General features: G+C 40.6%; 1 long non-coding RNA gene and 1 other non-coding gene across 2 annotated transcripts; one reads left to right on the plus strand and one right to left on the minus strand.

Moving 5' to 3' along the window:
- Positions 1-10,362: 10,362 nt before the first annotated feature.
- LOC113594181 (small nucleolar RNA SNORA71) lies at positions 10,363-10,494 on the minus strand. Its single transcript, XR_003414510.1, has one exon. It is a non-coding gene; the product is annotated as a small nucleolar RNA SNORA71 (small nucleolar RNA).
- Positions 10,495-12,979: 2,485 nt separating this feature from the next.
- Positions 12,980-20,998, plus strand: LOC128315317 (uncharacterized). The gene is made up of 2 exons (XR_008298037.1): positions 12,980-13,493; positions 18,300-20,998. It is a non-coding gene; the product is annotated as an uncharacterized LOC128315317 (long non-coding RNA).
- The last annotated feature ends 2,815 nt before the right edge of the window (positions 20,999-23,813 follow it).

The following is a 23,813-nucleotide window of genomic DNA, read 5'->3' on the forward strand; positions in this document are numbered from 1 at the left end:
CACCTTTGAGGGAAGCTTTGTTTTGTTAAAATGTGACTTGATATCCTACATTTGAATCTCTGAGCTAAGATTCTTGGTGACTTAATCGGACTGCAGGACTTTGTGCTAACTAAGATTGGACAGAAAAGTCACAGGCTGCCTTACTTTGCGTCCAGAGGTGGAAAAGGACAGTTCCCACGGAGCAAGACTGAGACACTAAAAACCACGTTTTCGCAATATAAACCATGAGTGCCACAAGTTCAGCCTGCTAGCTAAACAGGTAAATGTGAAACAGGGAGGGATTCCGGGGGTCCTGTGTGCTGGCCTCCCACCCACTCAGCTGTCTCCCACCCACAGGAGCTTCCTGGGAAAGCTGGGGGTTTCAGTACATAGTTTGCCAACCGCCGCAGGGCGTCTACCCCTCCCTCAATTTGGAGATTCTGAAGAAAACAACCTCAAACTTCCTAAACGTGTGATGACACCAATTAACTACTTCCTGGCATTTCCTTGGGATGTGCCACAAACTGATATCAGAGCATATCCTGACATGATGCTGTGTTTCAGGGGTCAGCAAACTTTTCCTCTAAAGGGCCAGGTAGTAAATATTTTTGGTTTGCCAACCGTACGGTATCTGGGGCAGCTGCTCAGCCCTGCTATTCTAGCTTAAAAGCAGTATAGACAATACCTAAACGCAGGTGTATGGCTGTGTTCCAATAAAAGTCTGTTTAAACACACAGGCAGTTAGTTGGCTTGTGGACCCGAGTTTGCGGATCCCTGCTACACAGTGTTAAAGCATTCATTCCCTGCTTTTCCGAAAGAGCCAGAACCATCCCTCCCACCAGCTCTGTTCTCCATCCACGTGGTTGGGCAGGTTTCGGGCCTTACTTTGGATCCAGGGGTGGGCATGGGACCCAGGTCTGGCCAAACATCATGCATAGCCTGTGCCCACTATGATTGGCTTAGGGGTGAGTACCTGAGTCAAGTCAGTCAAAGTCAAATCAAATCGAATTAAGGGACTTTTGCTTGGACAGCTGTGGATTTCAGGTGAGAAAGATGTATGCCCAGAATGTTTGGACCAACGTGTACAAAGATTCCTCCTGTCTTTGGCAGGATTCCCCTAATACAAGGATTCTGTTTCTAGGATAAACCTGAGGGGAAGGATGGAAGTCAGATTGGGAAGGTTGGGCAGCCAAGCAAAGTACAGAATCAGGCAAAGTTCTGTGGCTCTGGCTAAGCTCTGCAGGAGGTGAGGTGGCTCTGGAGACAAGGTCAACTGCAAAGTCTTTCCCCTCACGGGGGAGGGAGTTGGGGTATTTATATATCTGCTCCCGTGAGGGAGTTGGGGTATTTATATATCTGCTCCCGTGAGCCACGGTTAGGGTCTGCCCCTGGGGAGTTTACAATCCCAGGAATGTCTGGGTCGTAGGGCAGCAGCAGGCAATGCTAGCTTCAAAGCCAGGTGACAAGGAAGCACTGGAAGGAAGCAAAAGGGCACCAGGTGAGGGTGTATGAGAGCCGTGTGTAGGAAGCCAACAGTTTCTGCTACATTTGCTGGAGACAGAAGTGGACACAGAAAGAAGCAAAGGGAAGAGATGGGTAAAACATGACGTCTAAGGATAGTTTTTGAACCTGTGTCCAGTATTCCTAAAACTCTAAATTACCCCTGGATTTTGCACTTATATGGTGGAGGTTGAGGAACGCTTTCAGTTTTCTATTACCTCCAAGCAAAGTGTCTGAATTGATGGAGACAAACAATTCATTAGCTTTCGCCATAACCCAGAAGGGAAAGGAAAGAAACCTTAACAGAAGGTATCCTGGCCTTTGGATCTCCAGTCTTGGAAATACCTTCTCTCAGCTGAGCTTTTGTGTCTCCATTTCCATTCTTAAGAACAGGCTGGTTGTAGAATTGCAGGGGTAGGAGTCTTTCACACCCTTATAAAAATCTAGCTCCTGAGAATGAGGGAGGGTCTGAAGAGTCTGACCCCAGCTGGGGATGAACCCCAGGTACACTCAAGACCTTAATAAATAATGGAGCACAAGTAGAAAGAGAAGCAAGAAATGTGGGAAATGTGATATCTCAGTTCTGGGGCCCGGTGGACCAACTTGGCAGTCTTGGATAGAAACAGATTAAGTGTGAGAAATCACTCATCCCTAATACATAGTCGTTTCTTAGACTTTGCTATCGTGAGAGGCATTCAGCCTCAGTAAGTCACAGACAACAAAATGTGCATTTTTTCACTTCAGAGGATTTAGCCAGTTGATTAAGTATAAAAAGAGGGAGGCTGGTAGGTAAAAGACTAAGCATTCACTTCAGGGAATTCTGGTTGAGCCCTCCAAGAAACGGAGTTCCCATGTCGCTCTGGAACTCTCCTGGATAATAGCTCACATCAGAAAACCACCGTAAAGGATTTGGCAAGCAGGGACTAGGGCCAGGGGTATGGTGGGCAGGGAATTATGGGAAGTCTCTCCTCCCATCCTCACGGTTAGGGAAATTCTTACAGACATGGCAGAAAACGTGAAAATCCAGCATCAGGTCTGATCTGAAGTCACCTCATCTTTTTGGGGAAACGACAAACGTGTAGCGCCTACAAAGAAAGATGACGGTCACGGAAATATACTTCCTCGCTAACCCACTATGTTCATTCTCTTTTTTCTTACTTTTAAGTGACTCTGCTTGTCACCAGGGTAGGTAATCAGGAAGGCATTCCGAGATTTACAAATGTCAGTGTAAATCAGGGCTGGATTTACCAACAGGCAGTGGATTGGATTACGTGTAACCTGGTTACATTGCTGGTGTGAATGCTGCAGGTTGTTGTTTTTCTAATGTTACTATTCCAATAAAAGACCTCAACTTTACCACTCAGTAGCCGTGTGACTTAGGTAAGTACGTCCTTCGACCTTTAAGCCCTTTAGACCTTTACTCCCATCTATTATAAAATAATAAAAGAATATATCCCAGAGGGCTCATTTTGAGAATTAAATGAGATAATCCTTGTAAGGTATCTTCACATGCTAAGCACCAAGTAAATGTTGGTTAGGATAATACAAATGATTATAGTTATTATCGTTATAGCATTGTTACAAAAGCAGGTATGAAACTGAAAAATGTGAAGCCTATTTTCCATTTTCAGTCAGCCTTCCAAGTTCACCTTTCTGAGCATTCGTCCTCAACACTGGCAGCAAGGAGAGGACCTGAACCTGAAGTTAAAGATCTGGGATGCGGCCTCTGCACGGCCACTTCCTAGCTGTGTGAGCCTACACAGGTTACTTGAAGGTCTCTGAGCCTTCATTTCCTTATCTGTAAAGGTAGGAACGCCCTTGTGATGGCTGGAAGTAGAGACTGAGCACAAAACATCCACCACTGTGCCTGGTGAAACAGCAGGGGCAGATTAACATCCTGCGTCATGACTGCAACTTCCTGGGTGTTTAATGACTCCATCTTTTTGGAAGGGCCTAAGCCTCCCCCTCCCTGAATCAAAACCTCAGTTCTCCAGATTCCGGTTTGTTTTCTTTTGAAATTTTAAAAATATTTTCTTTTATAGGGCTTTTAAAAAAATATTTATTTATTTTGAGAGAGAGAGAGCATGAGCAAGGGAGGGGCAGAGAGAGAGAGAGAGACAGAGAGAGAGACAGAGAAAGAGAGAGAGAGAAACAGAGAGACAGAAAGAGAGAGAATCCCAAACAGGCTCTGCACTATCAGCCGAAACCTGACATGGGGCTCAATCCCACAAATAGCAAGATCATGATCTGAACCAAAATCAAGAGCCAGAAGCTCAACTCCCTGAGCCGCCCAGGCACTCCTATTTTATGTTTGTTTGTTTGTTTGCTTGTTTGTTTTAAGTAAGCTCTAGGCCCAATGTGGGGTTTGAACTCATGACCCTGAGATCAAGAGTCACATGCTCTACTGAGCCAGCCAGGTGACCCTCCAGATTCTGTTCATCTCCTTCTCAATTTGATGGAGCAAAGCAGTAGAGGCACTAATATCACTCATTCATTCATTCATTCATTCATTCATTCAAGAATCGTTTTTGATCACCTACGAGGTGCCAGGCACTGGGGGTACAGCAGAGAATAAAACAGATGAATGTCTCTGCCCTCTGAGAACAGATTTTGACCTGATTTGTCTGTCACCATCAGAAAGTTAAGTAAATAGAATGCACAGCATGTGAGATGGGGGTGATTCTTAAGGGTAAAAAATAAAAGGGAGAAGAGGGATAGGAAACCTGTGTGTGTATGTGTAGGGGTGTGTGTGTGTGTGTGTGTGTGTGTGTGTGCGCGCGTGTGTGTGTGTGAATTTTAAAGAGAATGCTCAGGAAGGGCTGACTGAGAATTGAACTTGGAGTGCACACTTGAAGAAAGACAGCGGGTAAACCATGGAGGAGACAGGTGGAGAGAGGTAGGTGCCCTCCAATTCTACAATCCTTTTATATAACAGGTAACCTATGTGACAGGATTTTTATAGCAAATTCAGCATTACTACCTTTTACTCTTAAATCAAAGTTTATTCACCTTCAGCCATACTTCTAACACTACAGATGGGATTCAAAACTGCTACTGGGGAAACCAAGCTAATACCTGCTTCTAACACAATAGTGCTGGCAGAAATCTCCGCTTCCCCACTTTGCTCTAGCTGAAAGCATCCTGATTTTCAATGCTTTCCTTTGTCCTCCAACCTGCAGTCAAAAATTTCCCCCCTCGGAATGATTAGGTGGCTCAGTCAGTTAAACATCTGACTCATGGCTCAGGCCATGATTTCATGGTCATGAGACTGAGCCCCACATAGGCTCAATGTGGAGCCTGCTTAAGATTCTCTCTCTCTCTATCTCTCTCTCTCTCTCTCTCTCTCCACCCCCTCCACCCCTTTTCCCTGCTCTCTCTCTCTCAAAATAAACATTAAAAAAAAAAATCTTTCCTCTCAAAAATGTCCTTAGTTGTATCCAACCCAGTTTGATACTCTGAAAGACCATGGTCCATTACAACCAGTACTTAGAACTCCTTAATGATAGTTGCCAACACTTACACAATACTTAGACTGCTCCAGGCTCTTCAAGTGCTCTATACTGCTACTTTGTCTTATCCTCTCCACAACACTGAGGTAGGTTCCTTTACTATCATCCTTTTGCAGACGAGGAAACAGAGAAACAGAAAGATGAAGTAAATTGCCCAAAGTCGTGCACCTTGAAAAGTAATAGAGATGGGATTTTGAATCCAGTAATAGGTTTAACCAATCAGTGATTGTCAAGCTCCAATATGCAGTCGAGTCACCTGAAAAGTGTGTCAAACTCAAATTGCTGGGCTCCACCCCGGGAGATTCTGATTCAGTAGGTCTGGGATGGGACCTGATAATTTGCATTTCTGACACGTTCCCAAGTGGTCCACCATTTGGGAATCACTGTGCTACGCCAATATCACTTCCAGTTGGAAGGGACCTAACTTTTCAGGAGCTACGGAAAAAGAAAGAAAAGTGCCGTCCTTAAAAAAAAAAACACCTTCCTTCTGTGTATTGATTACAAACTGGGGAATCAGAGTGCTCACATTAAATTCATTTGAATTGGTACTTAGCCCCTTTTAGTAGCTCCCAACTCAGTTTACTGTATAAGACAATGGCATCAATCATTTTAAAGGAAAGCAGGGTCTGATCAGATGAATCAGAGTTTTGAAGGTCCACAGAAATAGATACATAGAAAGTAATTAAAATAATAGTCCCCAAGAAGTCATGCCTCTGTGTCTGTACCCCTTTGGGATGTGATACTCCACTCCTTCCAGTAAGAAGTGGGATCTATTTTCCTTCCCCACTGAACTCGAGCTAGTCTATTGCTTTGACAAATAGGATGTGGCAGATATAATGTTCAATTCTGGGGCCTAGGTTTTTAAAAGTCTTGCAGCTTTTGCTCTTAACCATCCTGGACACTAAGCTATGTAGAAATCACTAGGCTATGTAGAAGCCCGGTCTGGTCTAGTTTACTGGAGGAGGCCAGGCTACATGGTGTATTGAGATGCCCCAGCCCAGAGGCAGGAGGAGGAGCCAGGAGAAGTGATTGGGAATGTTTCCTGGATTTTCTTTCCGTTTGCTGCCCCTGCTTGCTCTGGCCCCACTCGCCAGCAACTACTGAGATATTTCAGTTACAGATTCCGAACTCAACCGTTTACCTGTCATTGGCATGCCCCATCTTTACCTGCAGGTGGTTCTGGTATCAGGCTATATCTAAGTCTGAGAGTTGTGTTTCCCGGTGTGTACGAATAGCCATGAATTTAGGGTCATGACCTCGGCTATCAGTATCACATAGAGTTACTCCTTTTTTTAGGTCCGCTGTGTCCCTTCAGGTAAGGTCAAGAATAATCACACTTGCTAAATGAGCTTTCGATTAGCACGAAGAGTTCTTTAGACAAAGAACTTTGCCAGCCAACTTACCTAACTAGGATTTAAAAGCATTGTTTTGCTTTCTGTGGTTTTTTACGGGGTGTGCGTGCATATGTGCATGTCACCTATTTATATGTAATGGTCCTGGTTTTCCATTTGTGTTTGTCATATAGAATTTTATTTTCAAGTAAATGGAATAATTTCAAAACCATATTCAGTTACAGAAAAAAGTAACAACAAATGTAGCTCAGAAAGCAAATACATGTGGCAAAAGCTGTGATGAAAAAAACGAGATGTTCAGATGTGTGCCTCCAGGGTCTGCCGACCTCCCAGACCTCCAGCCTCCACTCTGCAGAGCATGGACACGGACAGTCAGGGGACCACTGTCCTGGCTCCCAGCTTGCCTTTCCTGTTCTTGCTTCCATCCTCATCCCAGGCTCCCTGGAGAGGGGGTCTTGAAGGCTTTAGAACATGTTGGAGAAAAGCACTACTTCCTATGGAAACACCCGCCCTGTCCTGTCTTCTTCCCCAGTTAGCACGAGGACCTGACTGTAGAGTCTCCAGTGAAAAGGCTCCTCGGAGACCCTTCAGGCCCTTACTCTTCCCGTTTTGAAACATGTAGGTGCTGTTTAGGGCTGAGTGTACCTTACTGTCAGGAAACTCCTAAGACCCTGCAGGGCTGAGAAGGCTGGATGAATTGCAGCTCATTCTAGGCCCTGGGCTGTGAGAAGCAGAACTGTCAGGGCCCTTGGAGTTTCTTTTGATAGTGTTAACTCCACTCACCAGTCTAGGAAGGCACTAGCTCAGGGCTAGAGAGGGAGAATTTTCAAGAAACTATCTTTGAGTATCTGAGAAGGGCATAAATCCAGCAGAAAAAGCAGAGGAGGCAGGAACTCTCAATAGTCAAGCAGTTTACATTAGTCCTTTGTATGTGCCAGATACAGTTACTTGTACTGGGGATAGAGAAGTCAACAAAACGGACAGGGACCCTGTTCTAGTGGTGATGACATCCTAGTAGCAGAGACACAGAGTAAACAAATCTGTAAAATTACATACAGAATAATACCAGATAGTGACAACAGATAAGAAGAAAAATTAAGCAGCCTGAAGGGATTAAAAATGAGCATCTATGAGTGTCTACAGGGTGTGTGTGTGTGTGTGTGTGTGTGTGTGTGTGTGCAGAGTGCTAGTTTTGTTAGAGTGGTCATAAAAGTCTTTTTCATGGGAAGACACTTGAATAGAGACAGGCTGAAGTATTTCCTAGTTAGAGATTGTTAAGTGGCTGAATACGGGCCAACTTCAGACCACAGATGTGATTTGCCTGGATGACATGCTTGGCCAGCATTTCACATAAAATCTGGATTTGGGACTTCCTTAAAATCGTTCTAGAAGCAACACTGGTCCCACTGGACAGCACTTTACTGGAGTGAGTGACAGCTGCCAGCCTTGGATGAGCCACGTGCTTGCTGACTGGCCTGCTTCTCTCATGTACTTTACGTGTCTGGCCCTACATATACTTGAGTTTGCTGACGTTGGTAGTTAGATCAGAAAGCAAAACAAAAATGGCCTCCAAATATTATTAGCAAAACAGGCTCTACTATGTTTTAACAGACACATTTGGAAGACTGTGCTATGGCCTACTTGCAAAATGCATCATTCAGTCAATAAACATTTTTGACGTAGAGACGAAAATAACCAGGATGATGAAAGCAATGTCCCCTGCCCTCAAGGGACTCACAGTCAAGTGGGCAAGACAAATATTTGAAGAAAGAATCGCAATGCTATGAATGACAGAGTGCTAAAGGAGCACTGGGTTAAGAATTTAACTTGGCTGAGAGGAATGGTGGTTATGGGGGTGGGGGAAGCATTCTAGAAGAAAAAAGCATGAACAGATGATGGAGATGAAAGAGAACAGGGGACTACCCCTGTGACTGGAATTCCCCCCACTCCATCCTTACCCATTGTGCTACCCTCTGCAGTGCCTTCTTTCTCTAGAATTTTGATATTTCCTTTCTTACAAGCTCGCCTTTGTTGAAGGTAAAGCCAAGAGGCAGGCAGCTTCCCTCCCCTGTTCTTGGAGAGTTTGGGGCACTGCTGAAGAAGAAGGTGGGAGACTGCTTTGCATTTTCCACTTCTCTCCTGTGAAATGCCTCAAAAAGTCTGCTAACCAGTGGTCCCCAGTACTCTCCGTGTATCATTGTGAAGTGGCACCAGCAAGGTTCCTGGTATTTAGTGCTGCGTAACAAGCCACCACAACATGTAACGTCCTGAAACAACTTATGATTATCTCTAGGCTCTATGTGTTGACTGGACTCACTTGGGCGGTTCTTCTTGGGGTCTTTTATGTAACTGCAGTCTGAAAGGGCTGGGACTGGAGTTATCCGAAGGCTCAGCTAGGGCTGGATGTCCAGCATGGCTCCTTCATTCGTACATGTGGTGCTCTGATGCCTCTCCTTGTGGCTCTTGGTCAAAGCAGTCATGGGACAGATCAAAGTCAAAGGGATGGAAGGATAGACCCCACTTTCCATGTGGAATGTCATGTATGTACTAAGAGAAGGAACTGGTGGCAACTGTAGAGACATACTACCTCAGTCAACATGGGGGGACATCTTCCCAGTTCTCAGATAATTTCTGGCAATGTCAGGTCACTGAAGGGAGTCCCTGGGCTGAACTTCTTAGGGTTATTCCTTCTGAAGGATTGTAGGGGTTGTTACCTGTGAGATGTCACTAGTAGACATCATTAAAATCAGAAGTCGGCAGTGATATTTGGTTAGCCTTCCTGTTCCTCGGTATGCTCCTCGCTCCTCAAAAGGAAAATTAAACTCTACTTGCCAGTTGGAAGTATTCTAAAAGTTCTCTGAGATGACCATGCAATATGGAGGAAAGAATATGGCCAATGAGACACGGACTCGTTTTTAGGTTCGGCCACACGAGCTAGCCTGGCCAATTTTTACTCTTTCTGAGAAACATTTTGTTTTTCATTTGCAAAAAGGGGATAATAATATATCATTTGTTCTCAGGACTGAAGGGATTGATGTACGTCAAATGCCCATCATAGTCATTAAGTAAATGGCTGTTGAGGCATTGCTGGAAATGCCAGGATATGATGTTCCTCAAATGAAACTTATATCATTCATTCCTTCATTCATTCGTTCATTTTTTTCAGCAAGCCTGTAAGGTGTTTTGAATGGGTAGGCAGAGGGGAAAGTGATGAGCAGCTGCAATCCAAGAGAAAAACTCTTGGTCATTAAAGTTATTCCAGGCATAGCAATGGGACCTGGGGCTGGCCTTCCCTGTCAATGGCTTCTCAGGGCACCGTTATTAAGACTCAGAGCCAGCTGAAGTGGACCCCGGCCCCAGCCCCAGTGCTTTCCCTCTGACCTCCTGTGTGGAGTGAAGAGCTGATCCATGATGCTCTGAGTGTATGGTGGGAAGTGCTCTCAGGATGTTTCATGTGGGGGCTCCCTTTCCACTCTCTGCCCCTCTGGTGACCACTAACACCACCAAGAGAAACTTGGGGAGAAATATCAGCAAACCCGGACCCGAAGTCATCCCGAGGGTCACTGACTCATGGTCTTAGGACTTACTTCAACAGCCTCAGGGTCTAAGGCTGACTTCAGGGCCTTGGGGTCTGGCATCATGGAGCCTCTACATACGCAGACCCACCATGTGGTGCCTTGGTCTCCTCCATCTTGTTTTGTTTTGTCTAAGGCTACATGCCAGGCACCAAGATGGAGGCACTGCCCTCAAGATCACAGCATAGGGGGCATGACAAGCAAATCACCAACGTCTAGTGTAATCAGGGCTGAGAGATGGGGCTGAGGGTGTGGGAAGGGGTGTGACGGGGAGGCAAAGAAAGCTTCCCAGGGAGAGCCCTGGGAGAAAAGGGCTCCTATCGTGGTTCCACCACTGGCCCATGAACAGAAACACCCTGAGGACGGGCCCTACTCTGCAAAGGGCACTCAGTAAGCCACACAGCACCAGGTACCAGGAAGTAACACAAATCAGTGGAAAGAAAGATGTGTATGAAAGCTCCAGAGTTTGGAAAGGACAGGATGAGCTCTTCCAACATGGGGAAATGCTTTCAGCGGTTCCTCTCCCTATACTATCAATGACCAGGGTGCTGGCAGCCCAGAGCACTTTTGAATGAAAGAGTCAAATGAAACTTTTAGAGCCTTCTCTTCCTCTTCATAGGATTCTATTGAATTTACATGACAGAAAACTCAAAATATCTGTGACAAAAGCCAGATAGGACTCAACTTCTCTAATCACATGAAAGAAATGTGAAGTAGACAATACCAACCAATATTGCCTTTCCATGAGAATCAGAGGATCAAGTACCTGTTACTGCGGTGTTCTAATGATAATTTCCTATTTCCCTTATTCCCTACATGCTTATTAATTGGAATGTTGTGAAGAACAGTTGCCTTTTCTTTCTTATTTAATCTTTTCACAGGTCTTTTTCTTTCTTCTTTTCTTTGAATAACACTTCCTTTGTGGCACCACAAAAGGCTCCCAGGCTACTTTTTATTTTCCTTGTTCCAACACTGGAATCAACCACTTGTCCAAGAAACCCTGGTTTCTTTTATCATAGAACGGTATTTCAAAACCAAGATCTAGGTACTAGGTTGCTACTGGGATTTCATTGCTTCTGGGACTTATGACTAGTCTTGGCTGGGAGAGATAGATAAATCGATAGCCATATCTGTCTATTTATCTATTATAACTCATGCAGACACAAATCTATATTTATTTCTGTTTCTATTCCTCTGTGTGCATGTTTAAAAAATCATGAGTTTACCGTGAGACTTTCTTCTTCAACACAGCACAATAGGGTTCTTCTTACCATTACCTTTTGTTTATTTGTAACTTCTGTTCCTTCTCTGACAACAAGAAATGTGGCCCTCCTTATCACATGTGTTATAAGATCCTCCTAAAATTTTCTCAAAATGGCTGTAACTTTTTGCATTCTGATCAGAGTTTTAGTTGCTCTCGAATACACATCAGCATGTGATATCGCAGCGTTTAAAACTTTAGCCATTTCAGTAGATATGTAGTAGTAACTCCTTGGGATTTTAATCTGCATTTCTTAGATGACTGATGATGTTGAACATCTTTTTTTTTTTTTTTTTCCCTTAGAATGAGTGAGAGAGAGAGTGCATGTGCAAGCTGGGGAGATTGGCAGAGGGAGAGAGAGACAGAATCTTAAGCAGTCTCCATGCTCAGCACAGAGCCCAACACAGGGCTCAGTCCCACAATCCTGGGATCATGACCTGAGCCGAAATCAAAAGTTGGATGCTCAACTGCCTGAGCCACCCAGGAGCCCCTGTTGAATATTTCTCATACTTATTCGCCATCTATATATCTTCTTGGTGAAGTGTCCATATCGCTTGTTTGCTCATTTTTTAAAAATTGATGTGCTTGTTTTCTTTGTTTTTCATTGTTGAATTGTGACAGTTATTTATATATTCTAGACAAAAGTCTTTTATTGGATATGTGATTTGCAAATATTTCCTCCCAGTGTGTGGCTCTTTCTGTTTTCTTAATAGTGCTCTTCATAGAGCAAATATTTTTAATTTTGATAAATTCCATTTTCTTTCACGTCATATGTTCTTGGATTCATGCTCAAAAATGTGGCCAAACCCAAGTTGTGCAGATTTCCTCTCATCTTTTTCCCCCTAGAACAGCTATAGCTTTATATTTTACATTCTGTCTACGATTAATTTTTGGTTAGTTTTTTATAAAGTATGAGGTATTTGTTGAGTTTTTTTTTTTGTCTAACCAAACAACTGAAAAAAAAAAACCAATTCCATTTATTAAGATAGGAGATTCTGCAAAGGGAGTTGAGATTATGCAAAATTTTCAATAGACTACCCCCTTTACGGTCTTGTACCTCCCTGTCACCCTCTTCTGTATTTGGTGCTTCTGAATACAAGCCTTCCCTTTCACTTTCACTGGGGAATAGAACCTGGCTGTCAGTCGTGGGCAATGGAGCATTTGGCTGCTGGCACGTCTGCATGGGGATAGAGGGAGGTGGGATATGAACACACATCTGGGATTTCAAGCCGTCTAGGCACCTTTTTTGCGTAGCCTTACCCCTGGCCATGGGTCCCTATGTTTTCTGCTGAGTTCTCCAGGGCACATAAGTGTACTTCTCCTTGGTGTCCCCTTGGGTATGAATTGTAGGTTTAAGCTTCTTCTTCTATCACATCAGCCACCACTGCCCCACCTGCTTTACATCTTCCAAAAGTGTGAACAAGTCTCTCCTTTTCCTTTCTTACTCCTTTACCACTATTTTGTTGGAGGAGATAAGGGAATGTGTTCCATCCGTCATTTGTAGCTGTCCAGGCGATGTTTGGAGAAAGGAGGAAGATAGGGTGGGGTGTTAAGAGTGGATAATATGTGATTTGGGGAAAAAATGTCAAAATATATTTTTATATTTGGAAAGCAAAATGCCTTTGTCACATAATAATTCGAACACTTAACCACCATAGTTTTTTTTCCTGTCTGACGTGATATGCAGGAAATAGAATTTTTTTCTGAACGCACAAAACCCACTGGTCAGGGTAGGAGTCAGAGGTGGAGGGAAGGTGTCATGAGATTCTCAGGTTTATCCAAAGAGGCCATGGGTTTAAAAAGGTTGCAAAGCACTGCAATAGTGAGATGGACTGGTTTCTGAGGAAAGGTGAGAAAAGAAAACCATTAACGCCAACTGTCACTCTTCCAACTGAATATTGAAACCACTAGGGAAAAAATTTTGAGTGAGGTTAACAGTCATAAGCAATGTTGGTGTTTTTGAGGTTTGCCTGTGAATCGCCATTTAGCTGTACCACATGCTTCCTAGAGATGTAATTAATTGTCGTATTGTAAAGCTTTCAAACGTGTTAAGTTGTGTGTTACACGGGGCTAACTTATGGCAAGTTTTCCGTTTGTTTAGATTAGTGGATTTATTTGGTGCATTTTGGGTTAGTGGACAGAAGATTCAGGAGACTGGAATTTTTATTCTACTTTCACAGTGATGGTTTATAAACTAAGTATTTTATCGTTAAGTCTTTGTATAAAATACACTGCATGCAAGGGTGATTTGGCTCGAAATTTGTTACCCATGGACTGCCAAGGTTCGTTTGGCTGATTGACCGACTTGACCAACTAGGTAAGTGTCTTTCTCCTCCTTCCTTCTCTATATCGAAGATAAATGAGGGCATGAAATCCCAGGTGATAGTTACTTGTTGTAGTGTTAGTAGTCATGACATTAATGGTAGTGGTAGTCTTACTACATAGATCACTCCTTAGTGTAAGAGGGGAGATGAATTAAGGAGACCGGAGCATTAAAAGCAGTGGGTCTAGAGGCAAGAAAGCTGATTTTGAGCCTTAATTCTGCCAGCTCTATGAGCTTGGTCAGGATGGCTTAAGCTCTCTGATCTTCAGGTTCCTTGTTAATAAAATTGAGATCACAATGGCTACCTGACAGCATTGCTTTGAGAACTAAGGGAAATAATTTTAAGAACTGAGACTGTGCCTGGCATTCTGTCCCAAAGATGATGGGAGCCGCTGTAAATTTTTAAGTAAAGAATAAGACAATTAGGTGTACGTTTTAGTAAAAGTGAAGGGTAAGGAGCAGGCACAAAAGACGGGACAATGAGCTTTGAAGCAGGGAAACCGGTGAGAAGATGATACTATAGCTGAAAAATTACAGAGCTTAAATCAAACAGAAGAAGCAGTGGAGAGAATGAGATCTACTTGGGTGAGACAGAGGGGCTCACTCTCATTCATCTTTGTGCCCCAGCATTGAGCACCATGCTGGCCTACCGTAGGGGCTGAGCAAATATTTCCCTTGATCATAGAATTGCCTCAATTTGATTGCACGTCATCAAAAAAGGTAATAAGGTGAGAAATTGTGTGATTCTCACTGATAGGTCTTTCTCATGTTTCCTATTCTCTCCAACTCTCTCCTTCCTTTTGTGTACTTGCACTTGGGGACATGAGGCATTTTGCCTTCCTGTCCTTGGGAAAGTGGCAGCATAGGAGAAGGCAGACTTTTAAAATGCTGTGAAATTAACAAGTGACCATTTTTCAAAAAAGCCTCTTCCCATTTGGAAGAATACATGATGAATCAGAGCCAGTGTCTCCCTCACAGAGGTAAACAAAGATCTCCCATCCTGAGTGATGGAGAGCTGCAGAGGGTGCATGACGAGACCTGGTGGCTTTCTCTAGCAATTGTGGGGTTGGAGGGGGGGGGGGTGAGCTGAGGATTGAGAGAATGGGATAAGTTTGGAGGTAGGAGAGCAGAGGAGACCCAGGCTTCTGTCCCTGGCTGGTGCCTGGGGGTGTGACGGGGGAGATGCGAGCCCCGGGCCTGGCCACCGGCCTGATGAGGAAGCTTAACTGTGCTCCGGGTGGTGTAAGCCTCCAAGAGTTCCTTGTGTCAGAGAATAGCATTGCAACAGCACATGAGTCTAGGACTGGAAAATGCAAGCTTTCCCCAGATCAGAGCAATGCCCTACAGTGGAATTTTCCCACACAGAAGTGTGACTCAGAGGAGAGTCAGGATCTTAAAGAGGCTTTAATGATGAGAATGGCAGGGTAGGGCCGGAGGGTGCCATACTGGCAGCAATGACCAATGACTGAGGTCTAGAAGGGAACCAGAACCTCTGAGTGGATGATAGCGTAGATACGCACTGACAACCAGATATTCTCTCCCTTTCCATCCTGACACCTTGACTCGATGAGTTCTGTGAACCTTGCGGCCCCCAGAATTCTGATGTAAACTTGGGGCAAGCCAGGAAGTCTGAATTTGAATTAACTCAAATTAAGTCTTTACCATCCAGGAGTGTGGGGACTCACCATATAAATTGAATTCAGTTATAAAAACACAAAAAAGAGCTCTTGGACACATTTTGTCAATGGACATTCCTGCTCCTTAGATGAATAACTTTTTGTACATATTCATAGAAGTGCAGTAGGCATTGATCTTAAGTTGCTGCATGAATACATTCTACATGGCAGAGATATAGGTTCAATCCAGGAACCCAATTTCCAAGAGTATTGCCAAATTGGAGCCTGATAAGGATGGACAGAGAATAAAAATCAGGCAACATGAGAAATCCTACTAAGACCTGGGATCCTTAGTCGGGACTCTCGCAGTTTTCTAGCATTCAAAGAGAGCAGTGAAGACCAAGGCTGGACTTCCTGCAACCTTTCTGTAGCACTGGCTGTTTCCCAGGCACTGTCTCAAGCCCTTCATAAAATTTAGCTTTCAATTTTTACAACAACCAGAGCAATAAGTACTATTACTATCCCCATTTGCCAGGTGAAAAAATGGAGATGCAGAGAGGGTACATCATTTGCCCGAGTTCCTACAGCTGGTGAGTGACAGAGCCAGGATTCAAACTTACTTCTGCTCCAGAGTTGATGGCCTCACCTCATTCCCTGTCATGTTCTAATTAGCGTGAGAAAGAACTTTATTTACAGTTGGAAAGGAGCATGGGCCACAGAAGCAGTGATTTCACTGAAAGTGGGTTAGGCAGGTGTCATGGTTGGTATTGACAGATTTGAGGTTCTGGTGGAGAGTCTGAGGTCTCTGATTCTGAACTTCTAGGAGGCCAATATTCCCCTGAGATTTCTTGCTGGTTAGTCAACATTTTTAAAAATTTGGTTTGAAATAAGCTTTTCCTCCCTCAAGTGGCATAGGAGACTTGCTTAACAAAAAGCAATAAAAATCTAGCTCAGGTGATGTCGTTCTCACTCTGTGTACATAATCACCGTTTGAAGTATCCTACTGAAAAACAGCAGGTCTTTTGGAAGTGAAAGTATTTTATTTATATAGCTACAGAGCTCATGGTGGATGACTTTATGAAATTATTTCCGGTTCTTCTATACTTAAAAAAATTTATTTTTTTGGTGAGGGGTGACTCTATCTCCTGATTGTTGATTCCAGTGGCTGAATTTCTTGGGGTTAGTTTCTCCTACATATTTTGGAATTTGGGCTTGAGAGCTCATTTTGGGGGGTCCTCCACCCACTCTCCCTTCTTCTATACACATTCACTTGCGTCTCACATACTTGAGATGATCACTGTCAATCTAGTATTCCATCTCATTATAATATTGGGAAGGTCACACTTGGTGATCCATGAAGATCTGTCCTGTAGGAATGTCAAGAGTTTATGGCACTTCTGGAATGCATTCAGAAAGTCCATGAGGATGATGACACGACTCCAGACTCCAACTTGCTTCGTGTATACACTGCCTGCTTCAAGTATGCAACTACCTAAAAATCAAGAAAAGGATTGCATTGTGTTTTATTATTTTTTTTAATTTTTTTTAACGTTTATTTATTTTTTGAGACAGAGAGAGAGGCAGAGCATGAACGGGGGAGGAGCAGAGAGAGAGGCAGACACAGAATCGGAAGCAGGCTCCAGGCTCTGAGCCATCAGCCCAGAGCCCCACGCGGGGCTCGAACTCACGGACCGCGAGATCACGAGATCGTGACCTGAGCTGAAGTCGGATGCCCAACCGACTGAGCCACCCAGGCGCCCCTGCATTGTGTTTTAGACTGAACGTTATCAACAGAGGTTTACCATTTTGGAAAATCAAATTACTGACGGTCTCTCCACTTAGGCTTTTGAGTTGTCAATATTGCGCACTTCATTCTGCTTTTGTAGCCGTCTTATTCACTGTGATTGCTACACGGAGTGTAAATATCTAACAACTTCCTTACACCTTTCGGTGTGACTGTGACCAAGCATTTACATATGGAAATGATACATTTCTTTCCTTCTATTTATCCTGTATATTAAAGTTAGACTTCTGTTGATTTTTAAAAATCCGGGTGTAGGTAGGTTAATTTATTACAAATTAAATTCCATTTGGGCCAGAACAGAGGGCATTACGATATATTTATTATAAAATGGAGGTTTGAGGATTTAAAGAGCTTTCATTTTGTTTTGAGTTTCTATCATCCCCCAAACCTCAAAATGAAACCAAGCCAAAACCTCTCAATTATAAAACCAGGGCTTCCTTGAATCTTGACTCAGATTTACTAAAAGAATATATGACACTTCGCGAAAGTTGGTGAGAGGTTAAGTTTTCCAGGGAGGGCAGCGTGAAGCCCATATCAGGTGTAGGAAAAACCATTATAAAATAAAATTTTACTCTCTCAGAATATTTTCAGAAACTTTCTATTTAGACACCATGTGCTGAAGAGCAAATTCAAGAAGCAAGTGCTGTGGTAAGCCTGCAGTATTCACACACATTGATATTAGAGTATTTATGTATTTTTTCCTTCTCCAATTCTCTTAAGTAGATGAGCTGATATCAGAGGATAAATTCTAGCTTCCAGATCGGTGAGATGAGACAGATGACCTTCCTTTGTCAAACTCAACATTACTTTCCATCTATTTACTGGAAGTTCTTTGTCTTTTGTCCTCCTTGAAATACCTTTTCTCTCTTTATCTCCATGCTTTCAAGTCCTATATTATACTTTGAAAGAATGAATCGGCAAAAATGTCTTATGAAAAAAGGGAAGCAACACTTAATGAGTGAAGATCCATCTCGCCAAATAATAAAATGCATTATAAAGCTATACTGAATAAAATAGCATGTTAAAGGTATGAGAATAGGTACAAATGAAAGAGATATTACAGAAGCAAACTCTATCAAAAATTGTTATGATAAAAATGACATTGGAAATGAGTAGAGAAAGATTATGAAATGAAGGGTGAGTATACAATAGATAAAATTTTGAGAGCAAATTAGATTCTCACTATATATCATGCATTAAAATAAACCTAACAGAATTAAAAGGTATTTTAATGTAAAAAAATAGCAGAAAAATATGGATGATCAGTGCGTGATCTCAGGGAAATAACTATAAGCCAAACCAGAGAGCAAACCAATGGAGGAAATCACAAAGGAATAGATGGATCAGATTAATGACTTTAAATTTTGTTTTTATTTGTAGAAAAGTAATGCCTGCTTGCTTAGTACTTACGCTATGCTGATGAAATGGTCTCCAGACCCTACGAACGTGTCTCCAACAGGAGCACATCTGCTGCCTACAGATGTCCAGGTTGTGTCCCATACAAGGAAATGGCAACTAAGACAGTGACATTCACATTGGAGACATATTTAGTATGTTTCTGTATTTTTATTATAACTTCCTTAGGTTTCAAAGAGAGGCTATTTGTGTATTTGTTATAACAGTTCCCTAACTAATCAAGTAAAATATCTTTTCATAATAGAGTACATACATACCGTTTTGCTTTGACTCACAAAGAAAGAACAAGTTTAACAAACAAAAGACTCTCTTGATGTAACAATTAACAAGGCTTCTACTACTGGAAGCTGCTTTTCACAAATTTCACGAGCTCATCAGAAAATATCTTAAAATGAAAAAAGGAAAATTTCCAATTGGTAAAATGTAGCTAAATTTCATGTTTCATTTTGTAGTTAACAGTATTGTCATTTGTTTATTTTACTAAAATGACATTGCAGAGTTTCCAATTTAAGCCTATACTTTCAGTGACTCACTATAGAATAAGTAATATTTATTTACCATTAGCACATAATGATCTAACTGTATCACAGTCATTATGCTGTGAAAATTTTATCATACAATTTTAATTGCTGTTAAATCTTAAGGGCTCACTACATAAATATAATTTTAAAATATTACACATTCTAAATGAAATGTATTAAATGATCACATTATCTCTGCCCAGATGCTCAAAACATAAGAAAATAGTTTATCATATCAGAAAAACAGAAAGTGAGAATCCACTCTACAATAAAATGAAAAAAAAAAAAAGTTTGGATCATTGAATGCCAGGGGGAAGAAAGAAAAGGAAATGATTAGCCTCAGAAGATTCTAGCACAGACTTCACAGGGAGGGCAAGAGGTGAATTTACCCTCTATTTCCATGTCAAAAGAATGGATGAATTCTTCTTAAAAAAGTGAGAGAAGAAAAAAAAACATGTAGAATCCATTAAATGAAATACACTCACAGTTAATCTAGTTAAAGTCCATGTATTTGAATATCGAAAGCAAAATCCTCCTGTTGAGCATCAAATAGGACGAATTTATCTCCCAGAAGAAAGCACATGTAGGAAGTCTTTGGAAACTTCGTACATAAGAATTCTGACAAATGTTGAAAATAAAAATCCTAACTCTTGTTACTTTTATTTTAAGCTGAAAGAATTCTTAAAAAAAAAAAAAAGTTATGTAAATCCCTTAAAGAAAAAAAAAAACAGCTGAATAAAGAGAATGGGGATATAGATTGACATTTTTGTCACTTAATTGTTGTAAAACAGGAATACAGTGAAATGCACCACAAACATTTTATTAAGCGTTCAAAATTAAAAACTGTTTTGAAAAAAGTAGATAATTATTGATGCTACAGGAAATAAACTATTTGAGGATGAAAAAAATATTAACAGGCTATTAGAAGAGGTATATTATAAATACTTATGTGTTTAGCAAAACAATTTGGCACTCAGAGAATAATCTATACAACTGAATGACAATAGGAATTTCCCCATTTGCTAGAAACGATAGTAAAAGTCAATAACGTTATGACTGACATGCATAATACGAATATCAACAACAAATAATAATATTGTACGCTATTTAGGGGCTGAAATACAAAACCAAAAATTAAGATTATAGCAGATGGAATGAATAAGATTATTTAATAAGGCGAGTAATGCTAATTATCATTCATTTTAGATACAAGTGGTGTGCTGATAAACTGACCCTTTTAAAAAAGAAAAAAGAAAAAAAAAAGCCCTGATCTGTGGCATTTGCCAATCACAATGGTGTAAACACTCCTAATAAGACTGATTTCAAATGTCCAATATTTTAACAATTGGCTTATAAAATTCCTGAATATTTAACGGTAGGCTTTCACCAGCCCGTGCAAGCCGGCTCCTACATTGCACATACACATGCAGTCAAAGCCACGCAGAACAGATGATAATTGTTAGATCTGAGAATTTAAAAATGCAAGTCTTGTTATTTCTACATGCAACTCTTTTGGGCAACTCTGCCCAGAAGGTGACATAAGTAAAGAAGGATTATACATGTATTTTTAGTAGACCACTTACAAGAGAAAATCTGGAAATCTAAGATTCAATAATAGAATAAATGGGCATGGAAAACATAACAAATTGCAACAGATGATATTCAAAAATGATAGACTATCCCATATTCTGCTTTCTGTGCATTTTTTAAACTGAGAGGAAATGAGACAGCAAAACTCTCTCTGACAACACTCTGAATAGCTTTTTATATTGCACAGACTATACAAGTACTTTTTAGCCTCAATGAAAATTAAGAGTATTGGATACATACTTACCAAGTATGAGTATTTAGCCATTGTTGAATTTGTGATAGGAAATGCAGTTGGTAACATTATGTTACTAGAAACACAAGTAGAAGGGAGATAGTGGGAGGGGGGTGACTGAAATAGGTGATGGGGATTTAGGGTGCACTTGTGATGAACACCAGGTAATGTATGGAAGTGTGCAATCACCATATTGTATACCTGAAACTTATACAACACTGTATGCTAACAGTACTGAAATTAAAATGAAAATTTAAAAATTTTCAAAATAAAAATAAATAAAATGAAATGAAATAAAATAAAATAAATAAAACTAAAAACACAAGTAGGGGCAGGTTAAAAACTCTTCTAGAATTTTTTGGTGGCATTAATAAAGATGAATAGCCTCGAAAAGAAGCCAAAGAATACATGAAAAAATATCAACATTTATACGTATTTGTTTAGCTCTAATTTATCATATCTTTAAAAGTACTAATACTGTGAGCAAAATGTTGCAGAAACTGAAAGTCACGACTTAATACCCTTGAAACATCGGAGATTAAGAAATCTCTTTAAAAAAGAAATTATGGTTATGATATCTATGAAAAATATATTATTGTTGCTGTAGAAATTGCAGTCACTGGACATAGATATGGAACTCAAAAAGTACAAGTGAGAAGACCAAGTTGGACCGCGAATCCTATGGTCACCCCGACTCTGTCCAAAACCCAAATTTCCAAGTGAGGAATTTTGTTTTCTGTGTCAGATACAATAATATTATCATTAAGGAAAATTTTACAATGCCAGGAGAATACTATGCCTGTTCTGGTGTTCTAGATTATACTATTTGATGAAATATGAAGGATATGAAATACTACAATTACACTGAAAGTTACAGTTGGTATCTATTGATGACTACAACAGCAAATGTGATATTTATGGGTCAGGAGTATTTTGAGAAACTAAAATCTTTAAGCTGTTTTCTAGAATCTACATAGATTTCCTCTGAAATATTGCAATTTCAATATTGAAATGCTTGCAGCAATAACTTACTGGATACATTTTCAAATATCCTGATAGCCTCAGAGCTAGTGGCAAATATAGTTTCCACTATATATTGATTTTCCACTATCAGTTGCCAGTGGCAAATATAGTTTCAAAATTAAAATGTACTTAAAACTACTTAAGGTCTGCAATATCTGAAGAAAACTAGCAAGTCAATTGGAGATGATTTCTCTGGAAAATGAGATACTGGGTCAAGTAAGCATTGAAATCATCATAAAGAATTTGTTTCCATAAAACAACCGTTAAAAATGCATGTTCTGGGGCGCCTGGGTGGCTCAGTCGGTTAGGCGTCCGACTTCGGCTCAGGTCATGATCTCACAGTTTGTGAGTTCGAGCCCCGTGTTGGCCTCTGTGCTGACAGCTCAGAACCTGGAGCCTGCTTCGGATTTTGTGTCTCCCTCTCTCTCTGCTCTTCCCCCACTCATGCTGTCTCTCTCTGTCTCTCAAAAATAAAACAAAACATTAAAATTTTTTAAAATAAAAAATGCATGTTCTGTGATTTATAACTATTTTGATTAAAGTTTTCATTTTCTATTATTTTATACTCAACAATCTTATTTTTATAATTTATACAGAATGTTTTTTATTTTGTAGAAATAAACAATAACTAATAAAAAAAAGTTTTACTTAAAGAAAGATCCCTATTTCTAATTTGCCCATTGTGTGAGCCAGCAGTATACCTGTATAAACATTTATTTATTTATACATAGTCCTATATGACTATATATAAAAATTAAACAAGTACACATTTTTAAATGCTGTGATAAAATGAAAATGGAAATTATTGTATTTGCTTTATTATGTTTATTTTTGTACTATTAGTACTAATGTATTTTACTTATACCCTTAAACGGTTATAAATAATATTTTCTTAATAGCACCATGATTAAATCTGCTTCACTAAAATATTCCTTTAACTATTTTTGAGAGAGTGTCCAAAGGACTGTTTCTTATCCTTTTTTTTTCCTTAAGATTTTATTTTTAAGTTATCTCGACAGCCAACATGGGACTCAAACTCACAACCCCAAGATCAAGAGTTGTACGCTCTTCTAACTGAGCTAGCCAAGTGCCCCCAAAGGACTGTTTCTTGAGTTTATTTCAATACCAATTTTTAATGGCCATCACAACTGAAAGTTTTCCCTCAGAAAGATGTTAAGTAAGAAACTTCAGTATAAACGTTTAAACTCAGTATATATCATTAAGCTTAGGGGAAAAGATTTAAATAGTGAATAAATGTCATGTGAATTTTGATATCTGAGAAAAATACAGATATTTGTCTTTACATATTAGATAGTCATGTAGACCATCTTGAGAATCATAGTGACTTCATGCTACCATTAGCTACCCAAATGCAATGTACACATGGGACATAAGTGTGTATCTGTATGTGAGACAGTCTTCTTACTCATTTTAACTGTTCTGGCCCATCTCTTGGCAAATTTGATGAGTTTTTAAGGTAACAAGAAGTAGAGTGTCAGCCTCACTATTTTCACATTGTTCCCTTATGTTTGCATTGATAAGAGTATATTCAATCCATATTTATTTGCAGGAAACTTTCTAGGCACTTGTCCATATTTGAAGGATAGTTTTTATTTTTAATTAAAAAAGTTTTTTTAAGTAATCTCTACACCCAACATGAGGCTTGAACTCATGACCTGAAGATCAAGAGTTGCCTGCTTTTCCAATTCATCCAGCCAGGTGCCCATAAAGGATAGTTTAAATAAAGCTGGGTACTATAACCTGTAGATCTTTTTAGTCATATGCAAACGGAAACACATGAAAATCTTCCCAAAAGGAATAAAGGGTAGGACCACCAACCTTCCATGTTTTTTTAGAGTGCCATGTTCTCTCGTTTATCCCCTATACCTGGTGTGTGATCCAAACAAAGGTCCCAGGATTTGTATCTATGTTAAGTATCGGTAAAGTTTAATTTCTATATTTTTTAAAGATAAAGTAAATAAAAAGAAATATCTCAGTATTTTCTCTCTGCTCCTAGTGAACCACATGTGTGTACCCCAGGGGTATGTGCCTTGTACAATACCAAACCCAGACCGTTGGAAATTCCCTCAAACTAGGAAAGGCATAAAGATG

The sequence above is a fragment of the Acinonyx jubatus genome, chromosome C2 (genome assembly GCF_027475565.1).
Source record: "Acinonyx jubatus isolate Ajub_Pintada_27869175 chromosome C2, VMU_Ajub_asm_v1.0, whole genome shotgun sequence".
NCBI classification, from domain to species: Eukaryota; Metazoa; Chordata; class Mammalia; order Carnivora; family Felidae; genus Acinonyx; species Acinonyx jubatus.